This window comes from Mastigoproctus giganteus, chromosome 4 (assembly GCF_048544385.1).
Source record: "Mastigoproctus giganteus isolate SK-2022 chromosome 4, ASM4854438v1, whole genome shotgun sequence".
Classification (NCBI taxonomy): Eukaryota; Metazoa; Arthropoda; class Arachnida; order Uropygi; family Thelyphonidae; genus Mastigoproctus; species Mastigoproctus giganteus.
Window position 1 is genome coordinate 19,245,746 of NC_143578.1, and position 24,225 is coordinate 19,269,970.

Sequence of the window (24,225 nt, forward strand, 5' to 3'; positions counted from 1 at the left end):
CTCAGATGACTCCAACACTGTAAAAGGACTGCTCCCTGGAGGATAAATTAGCATGATAACATGCTGTTGTGTATTTACGTTCATATGTAAATTTTCCATTTGCTTTCATTTCATTACACTTGTATAATTAGTAATAAGATTATTTTTTTCTCCTATCTCATCCTTGTTTACTGCAGTGTATTAGCCTTTGTAACCTTTATATTAGACTTTTACCTTGTGTTAACCTTTACTGTAAACCCCTGGCTTCTAGCCGTGAAGGGTATTGTGTACGGCATATGCATTTTGTATACAATAAAGATTTCTTCTTCTTCTTCTTCTTCTTCTTCTTCTTTTTCTAAAAACTGAAAGATGCGATTGTGGATTGGAGCCTTCACGAACAGCACAATACCTCGGACAGCGGAAAATTATGTCGTATGAATACTTGTCCTTTTTTTTTTTTGCACGTTGGTAAGGACTGGGTCTGCTTATACCATTGGTCCATTTCATTGGACCAACTTCACCCTTCATTTCAACCTGGATTGCAAAGGTTTCTTTCAAGGCGACAACGCATCTATCCACCGTGCAAAAATTGTGTCTGAATCATTTGAGGCGGATTCCTAAGATTTTGAAACATCTACCCTGTCCGGCTCATTCCCCAGATCGGAAACTATTGGGAATACCGGAAATATGAAGGAAAGGGCTGTTCGCATTCTTAGATCTATAACGACCATAGTACAGCACCTGACAAACATCCTGATGGAAGTATGATGAAATTGACAGCTAGACTCTCTTAGATTTATAATGGAATTATGTTCGAGTACGGACAATGTTTCGGCAAAAGGTGGCCCAACTAAAGGTCCACCCTACTAAAGGTGGCTCTATTAAAGGACCTTTATTGGATAAAGGTCTCTAATTTTTTGACCATTAAATATTTATTGCAATTTTATTCTTATTATAAAGAAATTCAAGGTCTGTAGAATTTTGTCTCTTTATCATATTCTTTCTATAACTGTTTTTCAATTAAATACATAAGAACGTATTGATAATAATCACGCATGTGAATTATAACGCTTAAGGCATTTTAAAAATAATTTAAGAATAGTTACGTGTACCAAACTACAACTAGGGATATTTGAAATATATTTTAATAACAGTAAAAAGAAAGAGCTTTCGTGTTGTCCTAGTAAATTTAAATAGGTACTTACCGAGACACTGGTCATCACTCTTTGAACTATGTGTGAAACTGATAGAAATGAGGAGTACACAGACAGTTATCACTCTTACTGACATTACTTAACACCGAAGTCTTTCTCTAAAACTATGCGATCGCTGGGCATTTTATCATATATGTTCTAATATAGTATGACGTATTGCATGAGGTATAGCTTAGTTATATGCTCTGTTACGTACAACGGCCGCTCCCAACACGCACAAAATCAATAGGACACTTTATTTCTAATTATTTCATCCCTGCATTCCTCCAGTTTGTTTTTGGTGGGCGTTATACATTTCGGTTGTTTGTATGTCGTGTTTTGCTGCAATATTTTCCAGCAGTCTACTAAATAAGTAATCATTAACTGACAAGAATTGTTTGCTCAATTTTATTTACTGACAAAATACACATTACATTATAAAAGATGTGTACCTGTATTATTTTCGATTGTTTCATTTTATGTTTTCCCTAACAACCGCAACTGCTTCTGAATTCACAGCACAGTTCATATTCACGTGTTTCTTTATTGATTTGTTTTGTGCTAGAATTTTTATCACTTTGATAAATATTTCAGAATAATTTTTCTCCATTCGAAAAACAAAAACCAAGTGTCAATCGGAGCAACATTGACCTCTACAGTCATTTTCTCACATAAGGGAAGAAGTAACTCCAACCAGTATCTCAGATGATACAGGAGATTGTCACGTTCGCGTATTAAAATTATACAGAATGAATATTTTGAATTTCTGAAATAATGCAGAGAAGAATATTGTTTCTTATGTACAAGTGATACAATTGGAGAGAAATAAGGTCTTTTCAGCCTACAACAGAGAGAAAAAAGTTGTTGCTATTGGTCAAAACAGAAATAGGAAGGCAATTATTCGATGACCATGAAATGGAACACTGTTGAAGGGCAGAATCTTCGTATCTGATGGGCGTATTTAGTAAGGACACCCAGTTTTAACAAGATAAGGAATGTTATCGCGCCCAACCCAATGGGTTGCTGGAAGATGGTTGAAAATTCTATTCCCATTGAACCTATTCACATCCCTTCTACACATTGCAGTCGAGTCGTTTGAAGGCCGAATGGCGTTCTAGACTTAGTAGTGATGAGTGCTCTTTCATGTGGTAGACATTGAGCGTGACATTAGTATTAGAGTTGTACAGGTAAAAGATGCCAAAAAGCATGCTTATAAAGCATCAACTAAAAGAAACTAACAATAAAAAAAATCTTTCCGATATCACGATCCATCCAGTCCAATAATTTGACTATTGTTTCCTTTATTTTATTACACTACCCAGTTCCATGACCCAAACACCTGTTGACTGAAGGTAAATTTCTGCCCATCTATCCTGCACCCGTCCTTCCTCAATTTGAATTTATGTCCCCTCATATGTGTAATCTAAGCAAGGGGAAGAATGTTATTAATACGCTAGGAATAATGCAGTCCAAGCTTTACTTGAGTGACACAATCCAGTATAAATATTGTGGTCAGCTGACTGGAGATATAAATTTCTTCAATAGGTTTCCTTTTGCTGGTGACTTGTATTTAACAGAATTCATGCAGGAAATGATCTATCTTTTGTAAAACCTCGTAGTTTTACAAAAGATAGTATTAGATCAATTCCTACAGTGCACCCAGTTGATGTACAGAATTTATCGCTAATTGCATTTTATAGAGTTGAAAAAGTTGTTGTAATTTTTATTTTTCATTTATCATTTTACTGTTTTTCAGATAATATCGTGGCTTCGGCAGGACAACAGTCCTTATTTCTCCTGCTACAACTGAAGAAAATTTGCCCCCGAAATAAACAAAAAAATTACAGACTTTACAAGAAAGCTTAACATGTATATTTCGGTATTAAAATTAATGAGAAAAGGCAACTCATGGGTTCCACATTTTCCCCACCCTTTTGAATATAGTGAAATTAGGCCTGTATTCCTGGTGAGCTGTAAGGTATAATATTACACTGTTATTTCTGTGTCTGTGCAATATTACAGAGTACAGTATAAAATCGTCTGTTCTTTATGACATCCACAATGAAGAGGTACCAATTCTAAGAAAATCACAAAACCGAACAGCCCGATGCTGGAAGATTTCACACCTTCTGTATTTCAGAATATGTTCTAAACATTGACGATAGGGAAAAATCAATTGCAAATTTGGAATCAGAATCTCAAGATAAGTTATTTATTTTGCTTTAAAATGCAAAAAAAAAAACTTTTTTAAAAACAAGTATGCGGAGTGCCACAAAAATTAGCCAATTAACTAGATTTAGAAAGGTTTGTGCATTTTAATTTCTAAAATTATGAAATATAACGATTTTATAAAATAATTTAAATTTGTAGTTTTTTCTAAATTGATTTCCAGTTCTTTATAATTCCGATATCAAATTCCGAAGTCGATCTAGTAAAATCAACTTTTATATGTCCAAGATTTGGGACTTCTTTATTAGGCAGTCGGTTGGTTTTAGTGAAAATCCTCTGAACCACTTCAACCATATGAGAGGTATGTTTGAACTTTGGTTGTCTTGGAAAAGCTTTCAGTGTCCTCCAGAAAATCTGATGGTAAAATCCAAGAAGGCAAAGAGAGAGAAAAGAAACTGGATTCTTTGAAGAAAATGAACTGTCCTCACAGTTCCTGTGTCTGGTCGTCTTTGTTTTTTTTTTCTCTCTCTCTCTCTTATTTTGCAAGTCCTATAGCAAACATTTCATCTTGTTTTCTGGAAAAATAGAAGAAACCACACAGTTAGAATCTCATGGATGCAAAATATACAAGAATCCTTTTTTGGGAGATCGAATGTTAGTAGTCTGAAAATTTAATGATACAACACATACCGAATATATATGTTACAATTATACTTACTTTGTTGGTGTCCCTTTATCTGATTTATTTTTATTCTGAATTTCTATACTTATTCTCTTTTTTTTTTTTCTGCTACTGTTATTAGCGTGAAGTAGCGTTTCTCTTGAGAAAAAGAAACGTTAAATTCAATCTTTTAAGAAAAATGTTTAAATTACGTTTCAGACAAACTGGAAAGAACGTAAATATCAGAATTTATAATTAAAATTTAATTGAATAAAAACATTCTTTTCAGAGTGACTTTGAAATTGTTTTAGAAAGTCCTTCATTCCTTCAATTCAACCACTTTTTTCATTTTGTCCGTTTCCATGAAGAAAAGTGCTTGATTTTCTACTCTAATAACGGACATCTCTTTGAAATGATACTGCGCGATTTCCCGTAGCTGCGAATAGATTTTCACTTAGTATTGTGTGAGCTGAAATATATGGACAAAGATCAGTTTATGAACTTTTTCTTGAAGGATATATTTACATCTCCAATCCTCATATACTCTATGGGCCCTTGATCATGGTAGTTTTAAACTACAATATTTTTATAATCTGAGAAAAGGAATGTTAGTTAGTAATTTGTTTTCTGTTGTATTTTGCTGATTTAATACAAGCTAACATTCTGTTTTTTAAATTTTAATTCTAGAACTGAATTCCCGTAATTTTGTCTGAAGAAATTTATATTTTAATTTTGCATCACTTTGCAAATGGCGTTAAAGCTAATTAACTAAATGATTTTGTAAATTTTAAATAAAATGGAGAAGGATTAATTAATGATCATCATAGAAAACTTTAATTTAATTTATCCATCAGATAGCAGAGTTTTGATGATAATCCTCGATCTAGTTAAATTACAATAAAAGGGAAAAAATATTTTCGAGCCCGATTGACTTACCAGGAAATTCCTATATTAACCAATGGAATTCTTTGCTTTCATGCCTGAGATCAAACATTATATGATTTCAGATTATTAGTGGTATTCTGAGGTACAGCGGCATCAGGGAATTTCTCCCTGTGGGATATGAACCTCAATCTGAGGTTCAGGATACATAAGTTCCCCGAATTTTGCAATAGTTTTGTGTCAGAGACTAGGAGGTATAATGTTCACCGGATGAATTTTCTTTGGCTATCTGATTTTAAAATCTATTTAAAATTTACTTTAGATAATTCTTTTAAATAAATCGAGGCCACACATATTTCCAGAAATTCTATATTTTGAGCAAAAATTATTCAAAACAGTACAACCAATTTCTACAATTCAATTTCTTTGAATTTGTGGAAGTTGAAGTTTTCGTCTTCCAGAAAATTTCCAGCAAAGACGTTTTCAAAAACGTTTTCCAAACAACGTAGGAATAATTAGACATGGGATTTTGGTTTCGTACAAAGCATTCAAGCAACATCATTATTAAATAAAATATACATATCATCGCGGTCCTTATTACCACAATGTTTATTCACATTAATCCTGCCCAATTCTTGTTTCTCTCTGATTTAGGATGATAGCATATTTTTTATCTTTTTACAGGAGAATGATTACATGGAAATTTTTAAGAATTTAGTTTTTAAAATTGTTTAGAATGTAACTTTAAAATTGCTTTAATTTTGCTTATTTTAATCTTGAATTTTGTGATCCAACATGACACCTGAAAACTCACCATTGTAATAGGTTTAGCAATTAAGTCAAAATATTTACTTAATAAACTAATTTTTCATTATTCCTGGAATGAAAATGAGTAGTTCACATCAAAATTTGTTTATTTGGAAATTTGTTACAATTATTGTAGACATTTTGGGCTAAAATAAAAATACAACCATTGCATGACTGGTTGTGTATTTAGTGTGGATCAGCAGTATGAATATTAAGGAATTGTTTCAACGGCTATGAAAATTAAGAAATTTTGGAATAATGGAATTAAGAGATTAAGTATTAATGGCATTCAGAGATTATGTCCTAACGGAATTAAGATCAGTATAAATGATATTTAGAGATTAAGGACTCCTGGGATTAGAAGTTTATGGACAAATGGGATTAAGATTAACCGGATGCCATAAAGGTTATTACAGCTTTTCAGTATGAGAAGGATTATTTGATAAATTCATAAATTAACACATAAATAAATATATTGAAAAATTAATATATATTATTTTGTATACATAGTATTATCATACTATATATTCAAAATAATAAAAATAGTCTCTGTTCACGGGCACATTTTGTTTTGTGCGATCTGAAAACCATGGAATAACACATGTGGAATCCTACTCCCACAGTGTGAAATTGGGTATGCATAACGCAGAAAAAAATAAAAAAAACTTTTAGAATTCCTCCAATCTATGATAGACACGAGCTGCAACTTCTCGAAACTACTGAAAATTGGTGAAAGCAACATTTGTAGGCGACAGCTATATGGAAAATTTATTCTGCCAGGCGCATCCCTTCCTACCTGCAGTATATACAACTGCGAATGCGTTCTTGTAATAAGATACTGGACCACATTATAAGGCCAAAATTGTAGCGATCGGGTACGCAGTTTGTGTGACACCATTATTAATAATGTTAACCTTGAAAAAATTATGATAAAGCAAGCTTATACAAAATCAGCCAAAAAAGGTGCCGATACTGACCACTGCACCTGTCCATCCCTTCAAACAGTTGGATTAGTTCTTTGAAATTATTTAAACTATCCATCTCCATTACAGCAGATCGAACACCAGCTAGTTGAAATCAAATTTCCTCACATCTATCCTGAATCCATCCCTTCTTAACTTGAATGCGTATCGTCTTATGTGCGTAGTCTGAGCAAGAGGAAGGATTCCATCAGCATTAAGCTTACTGAGCCCATTCATACCTGAAACATGTTAATTGCTTCCAAATTTCAAAACGTTTCATCCAAAACTACTCGTAGGTGCCTAGCACTGCAGTTTGCATTTCCTGATAAAAGTAGCCTTTGGTTCTTTTCGCCAATCTTGCTATGGAAAAATTAGATCCTTACAGATTCAGTAAAAATTCGTGTATATATATATATATATATATATATATATATATATAAAGAGAAATGTAACGAAGGCTAAACATATTGTAGACGGAACGCCCCAAAGTAATTTAGAAGCCTAAAAAATAGATCTGAAAGGTCAATTAAGTTTTGAAATCCAATTAGATAGGAAATTTATTTGCGTCGCTTACTAGCACCAGGTCCGAATTACAGAAGCTAACCACAATAAAAATAAAATAAGCAAATATAGAGTGACCATTACGCCCCATCTCGACGGAGGACAACAAGGCCAATAATGGTCAGGGAATCACTGCATTTAGAACAGAACATTAAACAAATCCATGCAATGAAGAAACGACCTAAGGATCGAGCTGCCAATTCAATGGATTAGAATAACGGTAAAGCTGACCAATTTTTTAGAAGATGGATTCAAAAAATTCGTCTCATACCTGTTATTATGCTTTTAAAATGATTTTTATTGAATTTATTTCAATCTTTAGAGAACACCATTACAAATATATATATATATATTGTAATGGTGTTATTGTAATCAACGTAAACAAGTTATTTCTAAGTGGGTTGAGAATTTAGAAATTATCTGTTGATTTCGATAAGATTATAAAAAATCATATTCATTAATCATTACTTCTATTTTTATTACAACTTAATTTAAATTACAATCGAATCAGTTTAAAATGTTATCTCGAAAAATATCCCTACGCTAATTTAAGAACAACACTAAGAACTGCCCTATAACATCCAATTGGTCCATTAGTTATAGTCTCCGATTATACCCCATTTGCTATATATTCGAAACAATTGTAAAATAGTTATTAATCAATCGAAATTAGATTTCGAACAGGCTAAGAAAAGAAAATTTGGTTCTTGTATTCTGGTCTCTTTCCAAAGTTATCGCCGTAACGTTTACCCATCTCTGTCAAAGCCAGATGGTTCTACTGCCACTTCAGACAAAGATAAAGCTGACCTGCTAGCATCCTAAATTTCTTTAAAGTCGTGTATTGATCATCTTGGTAAACCACCTCCAACAATTCCCAGTCCATCCCATTCAATATCTTATATGATTTTCTGTATTAGGGATTACCCTGAGTTCTAATCTCTCTTGGCATAATCACATAAAAAAATATTGCTTCCTCTTCATCTAAAACACTGGGTTTTCTCTTTTGTGCTGGATGTTTCTTTTGTTCCAAACAGCTGTTTATTCTGGTTCTGTATCAATCGTCAATGACGATCGGTACAGAACCAGAATTAACAGCTGTTTGGAACAAAAATTCCCCCTACCATGGAATATTTTTCCCACCTCTCCGCAGTGCTCTGAAATCTCTCTCAAGTTTCTAATTTCCATTTAAAAGAGGGCAGTTAGGCTAATCAGTGACTCATGTCTAATATAGTCTCTCCATTGTCTGTCTCGTAGACGTTCAGTTTCTGTTACATGTCTTTTCCGTAGATACTACACAAACGTATTGGCATTTATTTCAACCTATGAGATAATAAGGATTTTTTCTTTCAATTTTCCAGAAAATATGATGGACGTTTTCCGAAGGATATGCAGAATAAAAGGAAGAAAGCTTATGAGTCACAGCATTTGTGAAAAGAGTTCATTTCTCGCTAACCATTTAGTACCTTTCCTCTCTTTGTCTTCCTGGAGCATACAGAGGTTTTTCCTGGATGACCAAAGAGTAAATACCTCTAAGATGATTGGTAGCTTGACATGGTACCGAGGTGTCATGCCAAATCCAACCCAACTGTTTGTCATAACAAAAATGTCTTCGCTAATTCTTGTGCACTAGACACTCTGAATTTCCCGATAATATTCTAACACCCTAGCATCTAATGAAGCAGTTTCTTTTCTCTGATACTTCTCAGTATGCAATAATTCTCGCCTACCACCTTTCTTTATTCTGAAGTAAATAGACACAAATAATAATTTTATGTTTTGACAAATGTTTTGAATATTAAATTGAAATTATATTCAAATTACAAGTACACCTTAAAAATGTTATGTTCAGCTCTTGCGTAATCCATAATTACTCAAAACATTGAAATGGAAACAGTAGCAGAAGTAAACCTACCAGCTAACCAAAACTGCATATAAAAACATTGGTAACTATACTAGGCGTATCTACACAATCAAAATTTGTAAAATGCAAAATTCCAGCTTTCCATACAGAGACGGAAGGCGAATTATCATATACAATGGAATAAGATTTCAATATAATGATGAGAGAGAATCAGAAATAATTATATGATTTGCGAAATATTCAACGGATTTATCCTGGAAGCTGTAAACGTATTCATACCAGTGGCAAAGGTCTGTAAACATATAATGTTCCAATTAATGAGAACTTTAAGAATTTAAGCTAAATAAACAAGAACTGTCGCACAAATGCACGCAATCACTTTATTTTGACTGTACAAATAACATGAGAAAATATATAAATGTTCACTGTGGAAAGTCGGTTGAATTTGATGACGAATAATCACAATCAAATATTTAAGATCGAGCGTAGGGAAATTTTCTTATATGTAAATCAAATAAACGAAAAGTGTCAATCAAACAGGTTCCTCAATTATTAAATACGAGTATAACTTGGAAAATTAGTGGCACTGGAAATTTTCGAGGATATTTAGTTTCAGCCAAACGGTAGTCTTTGTGGAATTTGTATAAGTGAGACTACAGCAAGGACCAAGCAGCAAGGGACATTATTATTGAAACACTGTGGGAATACTAAATAGGACATCATTTTCGTTACCAATAATTCTATGATTTGTATCACTCATACAACAGGGTGTCCAAAATCTATGACAACTTTCCTCGTCGATATACTGGGTGGAGAGGACACCACGATCACCTGACCATAAACTGCTGGACTTTGAATTTTGGGGATTCCTGAATGCTGTAAAAGTCCGCGATCTTCCTCACATTGGTTTCAGACTTGTAGGATACCCTTTATAGTTTTATATGGTTCCTACCATTCATAGATATTTTTTTCGGAATTGTAAAGGTTATGTTTGTGATATTTCCTTTATTAAATAATACTTTTGGAATTAATATTTCAGAATATAACATAAGGCAATAGTTTGCTATGATAGAAAATAACAACAGAAATAATATGAAAACTATTGGCACTTTGAAAGCAATTTTCAGTGTTATATTGCAAACAATTCTAAGATTCAAAATTTACACTACTGGAACTATTCATTTTAATAGGATTTTATTGCATCTTTTTACAGAAAGCAAATTAGTTGTCACCAGGTTCATTTATGAAATGGAACACCTTCGAAAGTTGTCCTTGTCATATTTATCACTTTCTGGAAAAACATGAAAGTGCTGTTGGTTGTTAAACAGATTATCGGTTCACAAAAAATAAAGTTAAATTACATACAATAGGCATGTTGTATCTGAAGAGGGTGGAACCAAGATTATTCTATTACAGTCTTTTGTTCGTCATGTCCTCAGTGAAAATAATAACGTGTACGCTGAACCTCAAATTCTAAATCGTGTCCCTCAGAGGAGATAGGAAGTGTACTATGAACCTAAGGTCCTAAATCCTGTCGCTGAGTGGAAGAAATTACTCTGAACAGGAAGGAATTACTCTGAACCTCAGATTCTAAATCATGTGCCTCAGTGGAAACAGAAAGTGTACCATGAACATCGCATTGCCATCATAATCTGACGTCACATACAGATTGATGCTAAGAGTCAAAGAATTTTGTTTGTTTGTTTTAGAGTTTTATGGCGCATTAGCATCTAAGGCTATAATGCGCCAAGTCAAGAGTCAAAGAAGACCATATCATTGGATACTGTAATATCGAATGAAATGCCATATCGTAGCTATATAACCTTGTGAGATGTAACTCTGAAATTACTTCGCTTTAACTTAGGATTTTATTCAGATCGAGAGTAAATCGATACTGCAAGGTTTTCAATAATTCTTTACTATTTTAACCACAACAATCTTATTTTGAAAGTGTTGTATTTCATTTAAACTCTCTTAAAAATCTAATAATTTAGAATACTGAAAAGCAGTTTAAATTATTAAATTATTAAATATCTATTGTTTGTATTTAGTAAACTTGGAAAAAGAGAAGAAAACAGAACTCAATTTATACATTATTTACAGATAACACCAGCGTTATATCCGTTATGTTTTTTCTAAAAGGTGCTGTTCAAAATACCATGGGATTGCGACCTTCAAGAACGGATATCTGAAAATCATACGTAATACATGTAATCCAAAACGTTTTGGTTTAACCTTGAAATTAGATGATACTACAATTCACCCACTGGAATCTTTCAGGTAAGGATATTAGATTATATTTCACTTACTAAATTCTAATGTTAACATCGCTTTCGAAAGAATGCTTTCCTTTTATTGTCCCGGAGTATTAAATTAACAGTTTGTGAGGAGATTTGATAATGAAGAAAGTTCAATATTTTGGAATGTAGTGACCCATAGGAGTAACATAAAAGCTGTCTTTTGACAGATAAAAGTTTTCGAGTCCATTTTCTTGAACAAGATATTCTACAAAAGTCCTAACCCAATGAAACAATAATTCTAGAATTATTCTAAAAAATTTCCTTATCAATGGAACTGATAAAGAACACAGTTTGCGTCATAAGAATCATTGTCAATGCTTCCTCTTTCATGCCTTTTTTTGCAAAGACCAAGACTTTCTCTCATACGCCCAAGTATGACAGGAAGTCACTTGCTCTATTCCCCAAAAGTAGAATTTCTGTAAATATTATACTATCTCAAACTTTAACATTCACTTACTTTTAACCAGAAACGAAATTCCCCCACAAAAACACAGTATAACTAAGGAGAAAAATTATTTCTATTATTTTCTATAAACAATTATCAGATATTTCATGATAACAGTCAGGATTACCAAGGAGAACACCGCTCACCTTTTGATGTAAGAGTGGAAAACAGCATCCAGAGGATTTCAAATAAAGTCTTATTTTCACCGCTGTGAAGGTGAAATGAAATTATCAGAATGAAATACTAGAATAAACTGCTAATTACCAAATCAGTTAGGACGAGACCCCATACCTGAAAACCATTAAACGGTATAATTAGATCATAAAATAAAAATTTTAGTTTAATTTCTATTTGGTCTTTTTATCAAATAAATTAAATTCTTTTTATCAAATAAATTAAATCGAATCTATTCAACTTCTATGATTCTTAATATGCTTTTATTTTATTAACACCTTAATATATTAATGTTCATTTTAATTTAAAATTTATCAATAATACGGGAAAAATTATCGATATTATTTTGGATTAAAGAATAATCTAGGATTCACTGTCAAGGAAAAATCGTAGTTGGTGAGTGGCTTCGTTTTAGACTTCTGGTCAGAAATGCAAGAGAAGAAATGCGTATTGGAAAAACGATTTCAGCTGCCAAACTTCTATCATAGGTTAAAGCAAATATATTTTCGAAATATCAGCTTCCTGCAAAATAAGTGTGTAATTATATTCTTTAATTATAATACTTAGCTATCAATAGTTTAATTAATTAATTATAAAATATTAAACGATAGTATTTAGTGGGTTATTATTTCTGAAATATACAGTACATATCATAGGATCATAAAACATTATATTTAAATATTATAAACTAATATTTATTAGGAAATTATTCGCCTAACTACGAGACGATTTATATGAAATTTTCTCGAGTTGTAGTGTATATTTTTAAAAAGAAAACAGTATGTCTGTGTGGAGGATTATCAGTGATGACGAACAACACTTGATTATTCATCAAATTTAATATTCGCTGTTTGTTCGTGTTAGTGTAAGAGAATAAACTCTTGCAAATAAAATGAAAATATTATTTATTTTAAATTAATTCATGAAAGGCAGAGAAAATTGGGAATTATTAAGGTTTTAATAGCAAAATTGAATAGCTAAATATTAACGTATGAAAATAATTTCTGAAGATTAATTCGCGAAGGAAGCTAAACATATGTTTATCTGGTCCCATCCAGAATGATCCAGGTATGCAGATTGCGAATCAAGAAATAATACGCGGAAAGATTGTCCTGTCAGTAGCGCCAATTTGGAAACGGAAGTGGGAATCCTGTCTGCCACGGAGGAAAGCCCAGTGAAAAATGAATTGGAAGTAGAAGTCCTGTTCGGAGTGTAGGTGTGTTCCAATTTTATTGAAACCCGAACTTATACATAAGCTGATCTCTGTGAGATATCTGTTGATAGTTTCTTTCAAAGAAATTTTTTGGATAATGTGAAAATTATGTTATTTATTTAGCATATGGATTAAGTTAAACACCATGAAATGCTGCAAGGGTACAAAGAAAAAAAAAGATAATTAATATATATATATATATATATATATATATAATTTATATATATATATATATATATATATAAATTACTATAAAAATGCATAAAGATGGTACAGTACAGAACATAAGGTGCCGAGGCTAAGAGAAGAAGATAATTAAGAAAAGAAAAGAATAAGATAAAAAGGGAAAAGAATTTGAAGAAACTAAAAGATAGAACCAAATCGAAGAAACTAAAAGATAGAACCAAATCGAAGAGCCAGTAAATGTAGAGAAGCTTAAAAGTAAAGTAAAATATATGATTAATAAGTAAAGAAAAAAATTAAAGGTGGGAAGATAATAGAAAAAAATCAAAAAATTAAGGGAAAGAAAAGGTTTACTGCAATCTAGAGAGGATCGGTCTTGTTTTCTTTTATTAAAATTCTTGGTTTTTTTATGAAAGGCTCATTAAAATTTGTCATTTATATAAAATTTGGTGTCATCTTAAATATTGTGCTAACTTACCTCTTTAGTCACCCCAGCATTTGGAATTTTCTGAAAATAGCAGTCAAAGTTGTGGTTTGTATCCGTGTGGGATTTCAGTACGGTGGAAATCAATCAATTATTTTAAAGAAAACCAAAAATAAATAAATTGATAGGTAGCTGAACGACTACAATTGGCTACACCCAAAAATTATTAAAGAGGTTTTTTTTATACTCGAAAATATAAGAAAAAAATATGCTTATTAATTCACAACTTATTTCATTCCGTTAAATTGCACTTTTGGTAATGACATTACCGAACTCATTGTTTTGCAAAATACCATGTACTAATTGGTATCTTGTGTGAAATCTTCTAGCTGTAACCAATTGGTATCTTGTGTGAAATCTTCTAGCTCTACCCATTCGACCAGGCATCAGACCAGCTCAACTATCTCACAATTTAACCTGATACCATATTCACAACGAAGAGAAAGGTCTGGTGAGTCCGGCGGCACGAGAACTTTAGGGCAAACGGACGGATTGTGGGCCAAGATGCCTTCACACAAACAGAAGATCGTGACAATCCGTAATCTCAAAAAAAAAAAAAAAAAAAAAACACATTGCAAGCCACCCAGACCGGATCCCTCCTCAAAAGCAACCAGCCAGCACTCATGGACCATATAAGTCTGCACAGCTAACCAAGTTAAGTTAAGACCCTGATCACATCACGACTCAACAACTCCGATATCATCCATTATTTTTCAGAACAAACAGATTTGAGTTTGTTCTTAATCGCTCTGGAGTAGTGAATGCAGGACTCTGTATTCTTCGTTTTGGCAGACACTCAGAGCAGTCTGTTCTTTATCAATATAAATGTCTTTAATTTTGTCTCTACGACTTTCGAAATATAAAAATGTTTTCTAGAGCTAGCAATATTTATATATTAGTCTTATTCATATATTACTCTTTGATTCCATACCATTTAAAACTAGATTTTATTTTCAGGTTAATTGAAAGCTGTTCGTATTAAGAAATTTGGATAACCTTGTTTTCGAAAGTTCTTGCTTTGGATAAGCATTCAGGGAAGAATATTTAAAAGCATTAGAAATCTGATCTATTGTAATTGTTTTATATGTGATATTGAGTCATAATTTTGAAGGCAAATTGCTGCTATGGATAAAGGGATGGTTGAGTGGGAGAAGACAGAGCGGTAATCAATGGACGCCGCTCTTCGTGGACTGATGTTATTAGTGGAGTCCCCGAGGGTTCAGTGTTGGGTCCGTTGTTGTTTTCTGTATTCATTAATGATATTGATGATGGGATATCAGGCTTAATGTCCAAGTTTTCAGATGATACGAAGGTCGGTAGGGTTGTTAATGACAATACGCTGTTGCAACAGGATCTAGAAAATTTGAGCAGATGGGCTGAGATGTGGCAAATGAAGTTTAACATTGATAAATGTTAAGTACTGCATATGGGAAGCAGTAACCCTAGAGCAACGTATCACCTGAGTGGTACTACACTGACAGTGGTAGACAGTGAAAAGGACTAGGGGGTAATTGTGCAGGCAGATTGAAGTTTTCTAAGCAGTTCTGCAAGAGTAGCTCCTGGTGTCTTGTCAATGATATTGACAAGACACCAGGAGCTACTCATGTAGAACGGATAGGAATTTTTCTAGCAGGGATAAGCAGGTGATTATCCCCTTATATAAGACAATGGTCAGGCCACACTTTGAGTATTGTACACACGTCTGGAAGCTTCATTTTAAGAAGGATGTTGAGCTGTTGGTACGAGTACAGAGAAGGGCAACAAGATTAGTGAATGGAACAAAGGCTTGCTCTTACGAAGAAAGGTTTACGATTTGCAAATTACAGTGTTTGGAGACTAGGCACCTGCGAGGTGATCTCATTAAGGTGTATAAAGCCTTGAATGGTTTGAGCATGTTCAGTGCTGATAGGATTCTTCCTCTTGCACAGAATAATCGCCTGAGAGGGCATAATTTCAAACTGAGGAAAGACAGTTGTAAGATGGATATGCGGAAAAACAAAATACTATATTAGGGTTACCCATAAATGAATACATTAACCCGTATTCATGTCTGTAAATTGCTTGTGTTCTCTGGTCGATTTGTCTGTTTTGCTGCACGAAAAAACCTTGCTATCTACGCCTGAGACCGACTAACTCAGCCACTGAGTGAAAAAAAGCCCACTAAAGTTCCTCACGTCATCGACGGGATTCGAACCCGGGCCTTATTCACCCGGTGTGGGGAGGACGGTGACGATGCCACTGTGCTACCCACGCAGATTGGATATGCGGAAGTTTGCCTTTAGCCAACGGGTGGTTTATTGCTGGAACAAACTTCCATACGTCGTTGTAGAAGTTGATATCTTAAATAGGCTGAACGCAGAACTAGACAAAACATTGATATCGAGTGGATTGGTGATGTTTGTTTGTTTGTTTGGTTTTTAGGAGCATTAGCAACTAAGGCCATATTGCTCCGGGATATGCGGTAGTCATTCCTTGACCTTTCCGCATCCTCCGTATTTGGTGGTGACGGGCTCGAACCCCGGTCTAATCAAGTGTGTACTACGCACTGCTGCTCCTTCCCACCTGGCTACGGAGGCGCCTGTGGATTAGTGAAATAAGGGGTGTGTTTTTTTTTTTTTTTTTTGGCTGATGCAATATAAGCTTGCTTTCTTGCATCATGTGCCTTTGCTAATGCTAATGCTAACTTCAAAATATTATATTCCCGTCGGATTACTTTAATATTAAACATTGATTATGTCCATTTTCAACATATATTACTGAGGGAATATTTCCTGTATCATATCAGCTTTTCAAATAATGGACCAGTCTTGGATATCTGCTATTTATCTTCAAATACTATGGGTACTATGGTAATGTTTTCTTTTTAACAATCGCTAAAGATTTAAGATAATCAACATCATCACTTGAAAGTGTTTCATTGACGCAAGAAGCAATTCGTTCTGAGATAAACTACCGCTTACCTGAAGTTTAAGGAGTTTGCTAAAGTCCTCGTCATAATCGCTTCCTCTCCTCCAGTTATAATCAATTTCCCATTTTTGTTCCGAAATATTTCAGATGCATAGGAAACCTTAAACGATAAAAAATATATTACTCTCGATTATGGGATGAAATACACTACTCGATAAAATTAACAGAACACCTCAAAACTGTGGGGTGACTCGTGCAGGTTGCGATGAAGTGGAACAAATTTTCGTATGGTGGCATACCATAGAATAACGGTGAATGGAGGAGATTTTTTTGCTCTTGAAAAAAGGGACTGTATAAGAATTACCAGAAAAGGTTACATTACAGAAGTCGATATAACGTGTTCGAATATATGGTCACTCCCTCCAACGGCTAAACAGGCCTGATAGCGGTGAACAATTCACGATATAAAGGTGTCTATAAGATCCGATGGCAATAAAACCATTCCACCGCAGACCTTAGCTTACCAAATGATCGAGGAGCTGTCTGTCGGCGTGCAATGCGATACTCAAGAGGATCACACACATGTTTGGTCGGTTTGTTTGGTGATCATGCTGGCCCCGTCAGACGTTGGATCCGATCAGCCGCAAGATATTGAAGTTGAGGCAGATGTTGGATATCTTCAGCTTCAGTCCATGATGTGAGCTCTGTCTGCAGTGAAGTTTTTGTCCATGAAATGAAAATTTGAGTCAACCACACCCCTAAAGAGTCGACCATACTCTATGATTCGAGAATCTGTTCTTGGTACCTATGAGTAGTTATAGTACCCCTATCAAAAACATGAAGACGAGTGAGGCGGTTGATCATTATTCCATCCCAGACGAAGAATCTGCCTCCGTAAGTGTCCATTTTTCAAGTGACGGTACCGCATTCCTTGTCGTGTCTAAACGAAATAACATCTAGAATATGTTTGCAGACTAAAAAGGGATTCCATTTTTTTCTGAACAGTGTCTACGGCGACTGTTCTGAACGAAATATATTAATGAAAAACATTTTGAAATGTTTTTCATTAATATATTTTGTGTAGTAATATTTCGCAGTGTAATAATATTTCGCCAATATTCATATTTATAATTTCTGAATTGCTATGTTGAAATACTTTTCAATTTTCGTACAGAGAGAAAACTGGAAATTTTTGAATTGCTTTCAGCCATTTGTGTGGTGATCTGTTACAGCCTTAGAAATTATCTTGAATGGAATATTAGTTATACTTACAAATGCAAAAGCAGCCTTCAGCTCAATTCCCTTTAAACTTTTACAATTGTAAATGACCGATGGTTTAATGAACGAAAATCCATTGCAATATGAACTTCTTTGCCAACCTCCGTTATGTTCGTTGGGAAACAAGGTCTCTTGAATATCTCAATGGAGTAACTCTTTTTAATTTTGATTCCACTTTTCGTTTTTGATGCCTGGAGAAATTGAAGTATAGTTAATTTAGCTAGATATATTTTCATAATGTATTTTTTAATATAGAATTTCAATATATTATCTCAACTTATACAGGGTGGTTATAAAGTCCTCGACCAAATTAAAATTTTAATAACTAAAGTTATACAAATGAAAGAACCATTTAGTAAAAATTATATTAATGTTCAAGTCTTCAAGATATTATATAACTATTTCATCCATGTAAATCTTATTTTTCTCTTGTTGTGTTTATATTTTATCAATTCTCTTTTATATGCTGATATTGAATGACCTGAAATGACAACAACTGAAGAAAAAGTTAACTGCGTGCAGAGTTGAAATCAATAAACTGTGAAAAGAAAGTTCTCTATTCATTATGAGAAAATGCTATCCATAAAAACCAATAAGTAAGTGGATGAAAGAAACCGGCTCAGTTAATAACAAACCACGAAATGGGAGAGCCCGAATTTAGTCAACAATCATGGCTCCATGTTGAAGTGTGATAATTAAGAATCAATATTTAAGACTTGAACTTTCATATAATATTTACTAAGTAGTTCCATTATTTGTATATCTTTAGTTATTAAAATTTAAAACCGGTTCAAGACTTTATGACTACCCTATGTTTGAAACCGCAAATCCAAAATGGCGATATGGATTTGATAAGATATAGCGGGATTTGAGGTCTAATATGACACGTTGGACAGGACACCTTGTATGATCGAGACCCGCTAATATCCTTAAAATCAGACAAATACTAATTCATTGCGATATGCTGTTGTATAGGAACTATAGCCTCATTTTAAATTATTATTATTTTAAATAAAAAATTATAAATTTGGAAATTTTAAGCCAGGAATTCTCTTACCTGAGATTTTCCAAGATTTTGTTTAAATTTGCAGGAAAAGGGAACTCATAATAACTGCTTAAGATACGGGACAAAACCGCGCTGAATTCAATTATAGAATGGAATTTGGAGAATCTGTCTAAATTGTGTTACAAAACCTTCGACATTAGTAAATTGTGACAGATCAAAGGAATGAATTAACGAACCTTGAAGCAGCTCTTATAGGTTTCCTTTTCCTACAGATCTGAACAAAAAACTTGAAAAATCTCAAGTAAAGGAATTCCTGGCTTAAATTTTCTATATTTATAATTTTATTTAAAAAATATAATTTCAAACGAAGTCGCAGATCATATACAAGAGGAAATCACAATGAGTCAGAATTTGCAGATATTAGCGGGTATTCCCAAATCTTTGGGAATTGTGAATCAGCAAAGGAGGCCCGAGCTGCAATGGACATTATAATCCAAAAGACTTTCTGCGATTCTATAATGCCTGTAGGAATAATAAAGAGAACGTCGATTTCTTCATACCAATCATTCTATAATTTCTATCATTAATCTGATAGTTTTATAGTATCTACGATTCACAGAATATCAATTAATTTTGTAAATGTTACGTTTCTATTATTTTATTTGTTAATTAGCACTTTGGAAATCTGTGTTTTAAAATAAACCCTAAAGAAACTTCACTATGATAAAAAATAGCCACAAAAATAATAAAAAAAAAGTATTCGAACTTTTAAAGCAGTTTTCAATGTTATTGCACCAAAATTCTTGTGCTGTGAAATTTATATTTCTAGATATATTTATTGCAATAGGATTTTATTGACTCTTTGTCCACCATACAAATTAGTTGTTGTCAGTTTAACCTATGAAAGGAAATATCTTTGAAAGGTTTTTTATTCATATTTATTACTTATCTGGAAAAACATGTAAGTGCTCTCACAGGATATTACAAATGGAACGGATATCCTCACCTTTCCTGATGACATAAAATTCCTTATTCCCATCAGCCCTGGAGACACTGCTGAATACATCAATACCTTAATCTTTCAGAAAATCCGGAACCTTGAGGCCTTCCTCTCCGGACTTCAAATCAATCCTGAGAAGTCAAAACGACTTTCTCTCTCAAACGGATGTCCAACAATAGTACAACTCATTTAAAGAGGATGCGCGATTTCTGCCGTCGAACAACATACAGATCTGGGCGTTATTTTTGATCAAAAGCTCTCCTTTCTACCGCACATAGACCATTTGCAAATAAAGTTCTGTAGACTACGGTGGATGATTAAACAACAACTCATGCATGTCCGTAACCAGACTGTTGGGTGCAGATATATTAAGACACGTGTTTATCCGGGCATACTCTATGGCGCCGAAGTCTGGACTTCAACTGCCACGACCCATCTTAGACGGATTTTCGCGGGGGAATTCTGGCTACTGAAGTGGGCCATGTGGAACTTTGGGCTTCCCCCTACGCCAGACACCACCCAGATGGCGGCAGCTTTCAACATCAGACGTCTTCCTGCCATCATTCACCAGAGAAGAATCGTCTTTTCCATCAAAATGATGGACGGCATTATTTCAGTACCAGATTTCTGGACTTACTGCGGATAGAGGATCCCGGGCACAAGCCTTAGGGCTAATCCAATCCTACAGGCCGATCCAAACCGGTTAAAGCTATCTGATTGGTTCCTACCCGTGCAAATGCTGCAAGACATGCAGTCCTTGAACGGCGACCTCTAAAAATTCGCAGTCGACAAGGAATATAGGCAGAAAGTACTCGGTCGACTTCCTTCCCAAGACCACGGCAGAGGACATTAGAACCTGCTCCTGGATATAATAAAGAGTATATAATAAAAAGTGTTGTTCTTCTTCTTCTAAATAAGTGGAATGAGCATATCGTTAGAATAAACGTAAAGTAAGTCAGGACAGCGACATGGTGTTTATGATATTCAGTAAGCATTTTGATTCAATATTTGTCGCTCTATACATAAATAATTTGTAATTATATTCATTTTTCTGCTGTATAATTAAACAACAAAAGTACGCTGAACCCAGTTGTATATTATTCCAGGATATTCCACAAATATCTTTTCCAGAACACATTAGGTCTGAAATGAACATATTTTGCTTTTGATTATTAAATAGATTATCAGTTCATGGAAGATAAAGTTAAAATACATACAACACGGAAATAAATAAAGTAAGTCTAATCTTCTTTTGTTCGTTATGTCCTCAGGCACAATAATAAAGTGAACCCTAAACCTCAGATTCAAAATGATGTCACTCAGTGGAAAGAGGAATGTATCCTGAACCTCAGACTGCCTATAATAATAACACGTCACATACAGTTTGATGCCACGAATCACAATAAGACCATTTCATTGGATATTGTAATATCCAATGAAATGCCATTGGGTACCTATATAAGTTGGTCAGTTGTAACTATTAAATCATTTAGGTTTCAGCTTGATGTTGATTAGATCGATTATGTCTTCATCTATCTTGAATACAATGGGTAAGTTTTGTTAACGGTTTGTAAGTTAATATATCTATACTGCATGATTTTCAACAATTATTTACTATTTTAATTGCAAGAATTTTATTTTAAATTTGGTTTTTTTAGGATATTCAGTGATTTCAGAATAACTTTCATTTAATCTGAATTCAAAATCTACTAATTTAAAATATTGAAAAAGACATTTTTAATTTCATTTTCAAGATCATCAATTTATATTTTCTTTACAGATAGCAGTGACGTTGTACCGGCTATGTTTTATCTAAAAGGAGTTGTTCAATATACCAAGGACGGCGAAGTAAATACATCCTTCAAGAATGCTTATTTGAAAATTTCACTTGATAAATGTCTTCCCAAGTGTTTGGTCTTGATAACTATTGACATCGGAATTCCACTGAAAATGAGCAACAAGTACCATTCCTTTAAGACTTCTGGACAAGAAAGAGAAAAAGAAATTGACCTTTTTAGAAAAAAAGATTGAATTTTATTTTAATCTTGTTCAATATAAGTTTCTTTTAGGAATCCAGTCTTTTTACTCTCTGTACTACCGGGAATATTATGAAAAATGTGCTGGTGGATGCGGAGAGGTTTCTCCTGGTTAACCAAAGAGAATATCCCTCTGATATGGTTGGTACCTTGTCGTGGTTCAGAGGCTTTTTACTAAAACCAACCGCTATCTATATTCAAATATATCACCAATTACAGTGATATTTGTATTTATTATTTATTTTTTTTTCAAAAATCCTCTCCTGAGTACGTATTTTACATATTTTCGAATAAAATTCAAATGATATTTATTCTCTGAGAAACAGATAGTGTGTGATCCTTTTTAATAGAAATATAAGTAGTGATTTTGTTCAATCAAATAAAAGGTTTATTTCGGTTCATTATCCAAAAATGTCGAAGCTATTCATCGACCACGATATACAAGAATTATCTAAGTAATATTCTCAATGGTTGTGTTTTTCAGTTAAATTTACATTTTTATGAGTTATTCGGTGTCCTAATGCACAAAGGATGGGAGAAGTAGTACAAGGTATAATTTAGTGGTTGTCTTTAAACATACTTATGATGTCGGATACCAAGACAGTTGTGATGGTGTTGAAATGCAAGCTGGATTATAGGAAGGCTACCTAAATTAAAAACTAGTGGGAAACAAATTCCTTTCAAATCATAAGTGAAATACATAAGTATTTTACTTGTTGATAATTTAACATTTTTTCGGTTAACTTATTTAACCTATGGCCACTGAGATGGGTCACTGGAGCTAGGACAAGTGTGACAAAGTTATTTTTTTCTGAGGCCAGTTACAGTGGTTCCTATTTACTGGAACTGGCCCACCTTCCCGTGGTGTGGTCGAATATCTGGAAGCAGCCTTCTCGGTTTCTCTTAAAACTACTGGACCTACCTTTTAAAGGAACCATTTCTTATAAGAAAAAATTAAATTACACTTATCTTCTATTAAATTAAAATGCTTAAGAATATGCATATTTTTGTGAAATTACAGAACATAAAAAGGATGACTATTCAACGACATTGTGTGCACATAGTCAAGCAAAGAGAAACCAACAAAAAACAAACCTCTCAACCAGCTGGTACAAAGGCACATTGGATAACAGAACGGAAAACCCCTTTTTCCATGCACCTATTTTTATAGAAAAGTTCTTTAATTATTATACTGAAAACTGATGAAAATTTTCATTAAATATTGAGCAAATAGAAAAATATCAGGATTCGTGTACGAATGCCAAACCTTCCCTCCCCTCTTAGGAAGAGGTTGGGGGGATTTTGTGTTCTGGCTGAAAAAACCGCAGAAAGGAAATATTTTTGTTTAGCTTTATTTTTTAACTGTGATATACAGTTTACAAAATTGTTTTTTACTTAAAATGCAAAGAATGGTAAATTGATCTTATGGCTATATCATAAGATCATCACATAAATTTTCAGTAATATCGAATCCCTGATAGAAAAGTTGGACACTTTTCTTCTTTGTCATTAGAAATATTTGACTGGATTAGTCAAACTTTGATCAAAAACTTTACGTTTGAGATAGTATGATAGGTTTTTCTTGAAGACTGCATTAAATTAATTGTTATGCAAGAAACATTTTAATAATTTAAAAATAGTCAGAAAATCAGCTTAACGCTTCAAATATATATGATAATGTTTTTATCTTAACTTTGATAAAAATATCCATTTTTTAATTTATAAATCAAATTCGAGATCACCGATTAAACGCGTAAAAATTAGATTTTACTCACTTCAGTCGCCTTTTGTTTTGCCTACTGTTTCTGTTGAATTATTTTGGCCCAACTTTCACATTTTGCTACTAAAAAGTTATAAGTATAATAGGTTATTGCTTACTAATTATAAATTATTGGTTATTGATTAGAAATAAAATCAATGTTTACATATAAAAACAAAACTATTCAAAATATATTAATTAAATTTCTTCATTAAGTATTTTATATTTAAACAAATTTTTTTTAGATGTTTGTGTGCCCAGGGAATCATCAGATTCGCTGGGCACACAAAGTAAAAAGAAAAAGCAGGTATTTAGGCAACATAATGAGGAATATATCAAATATGAATTTGGACACTCCGATAATT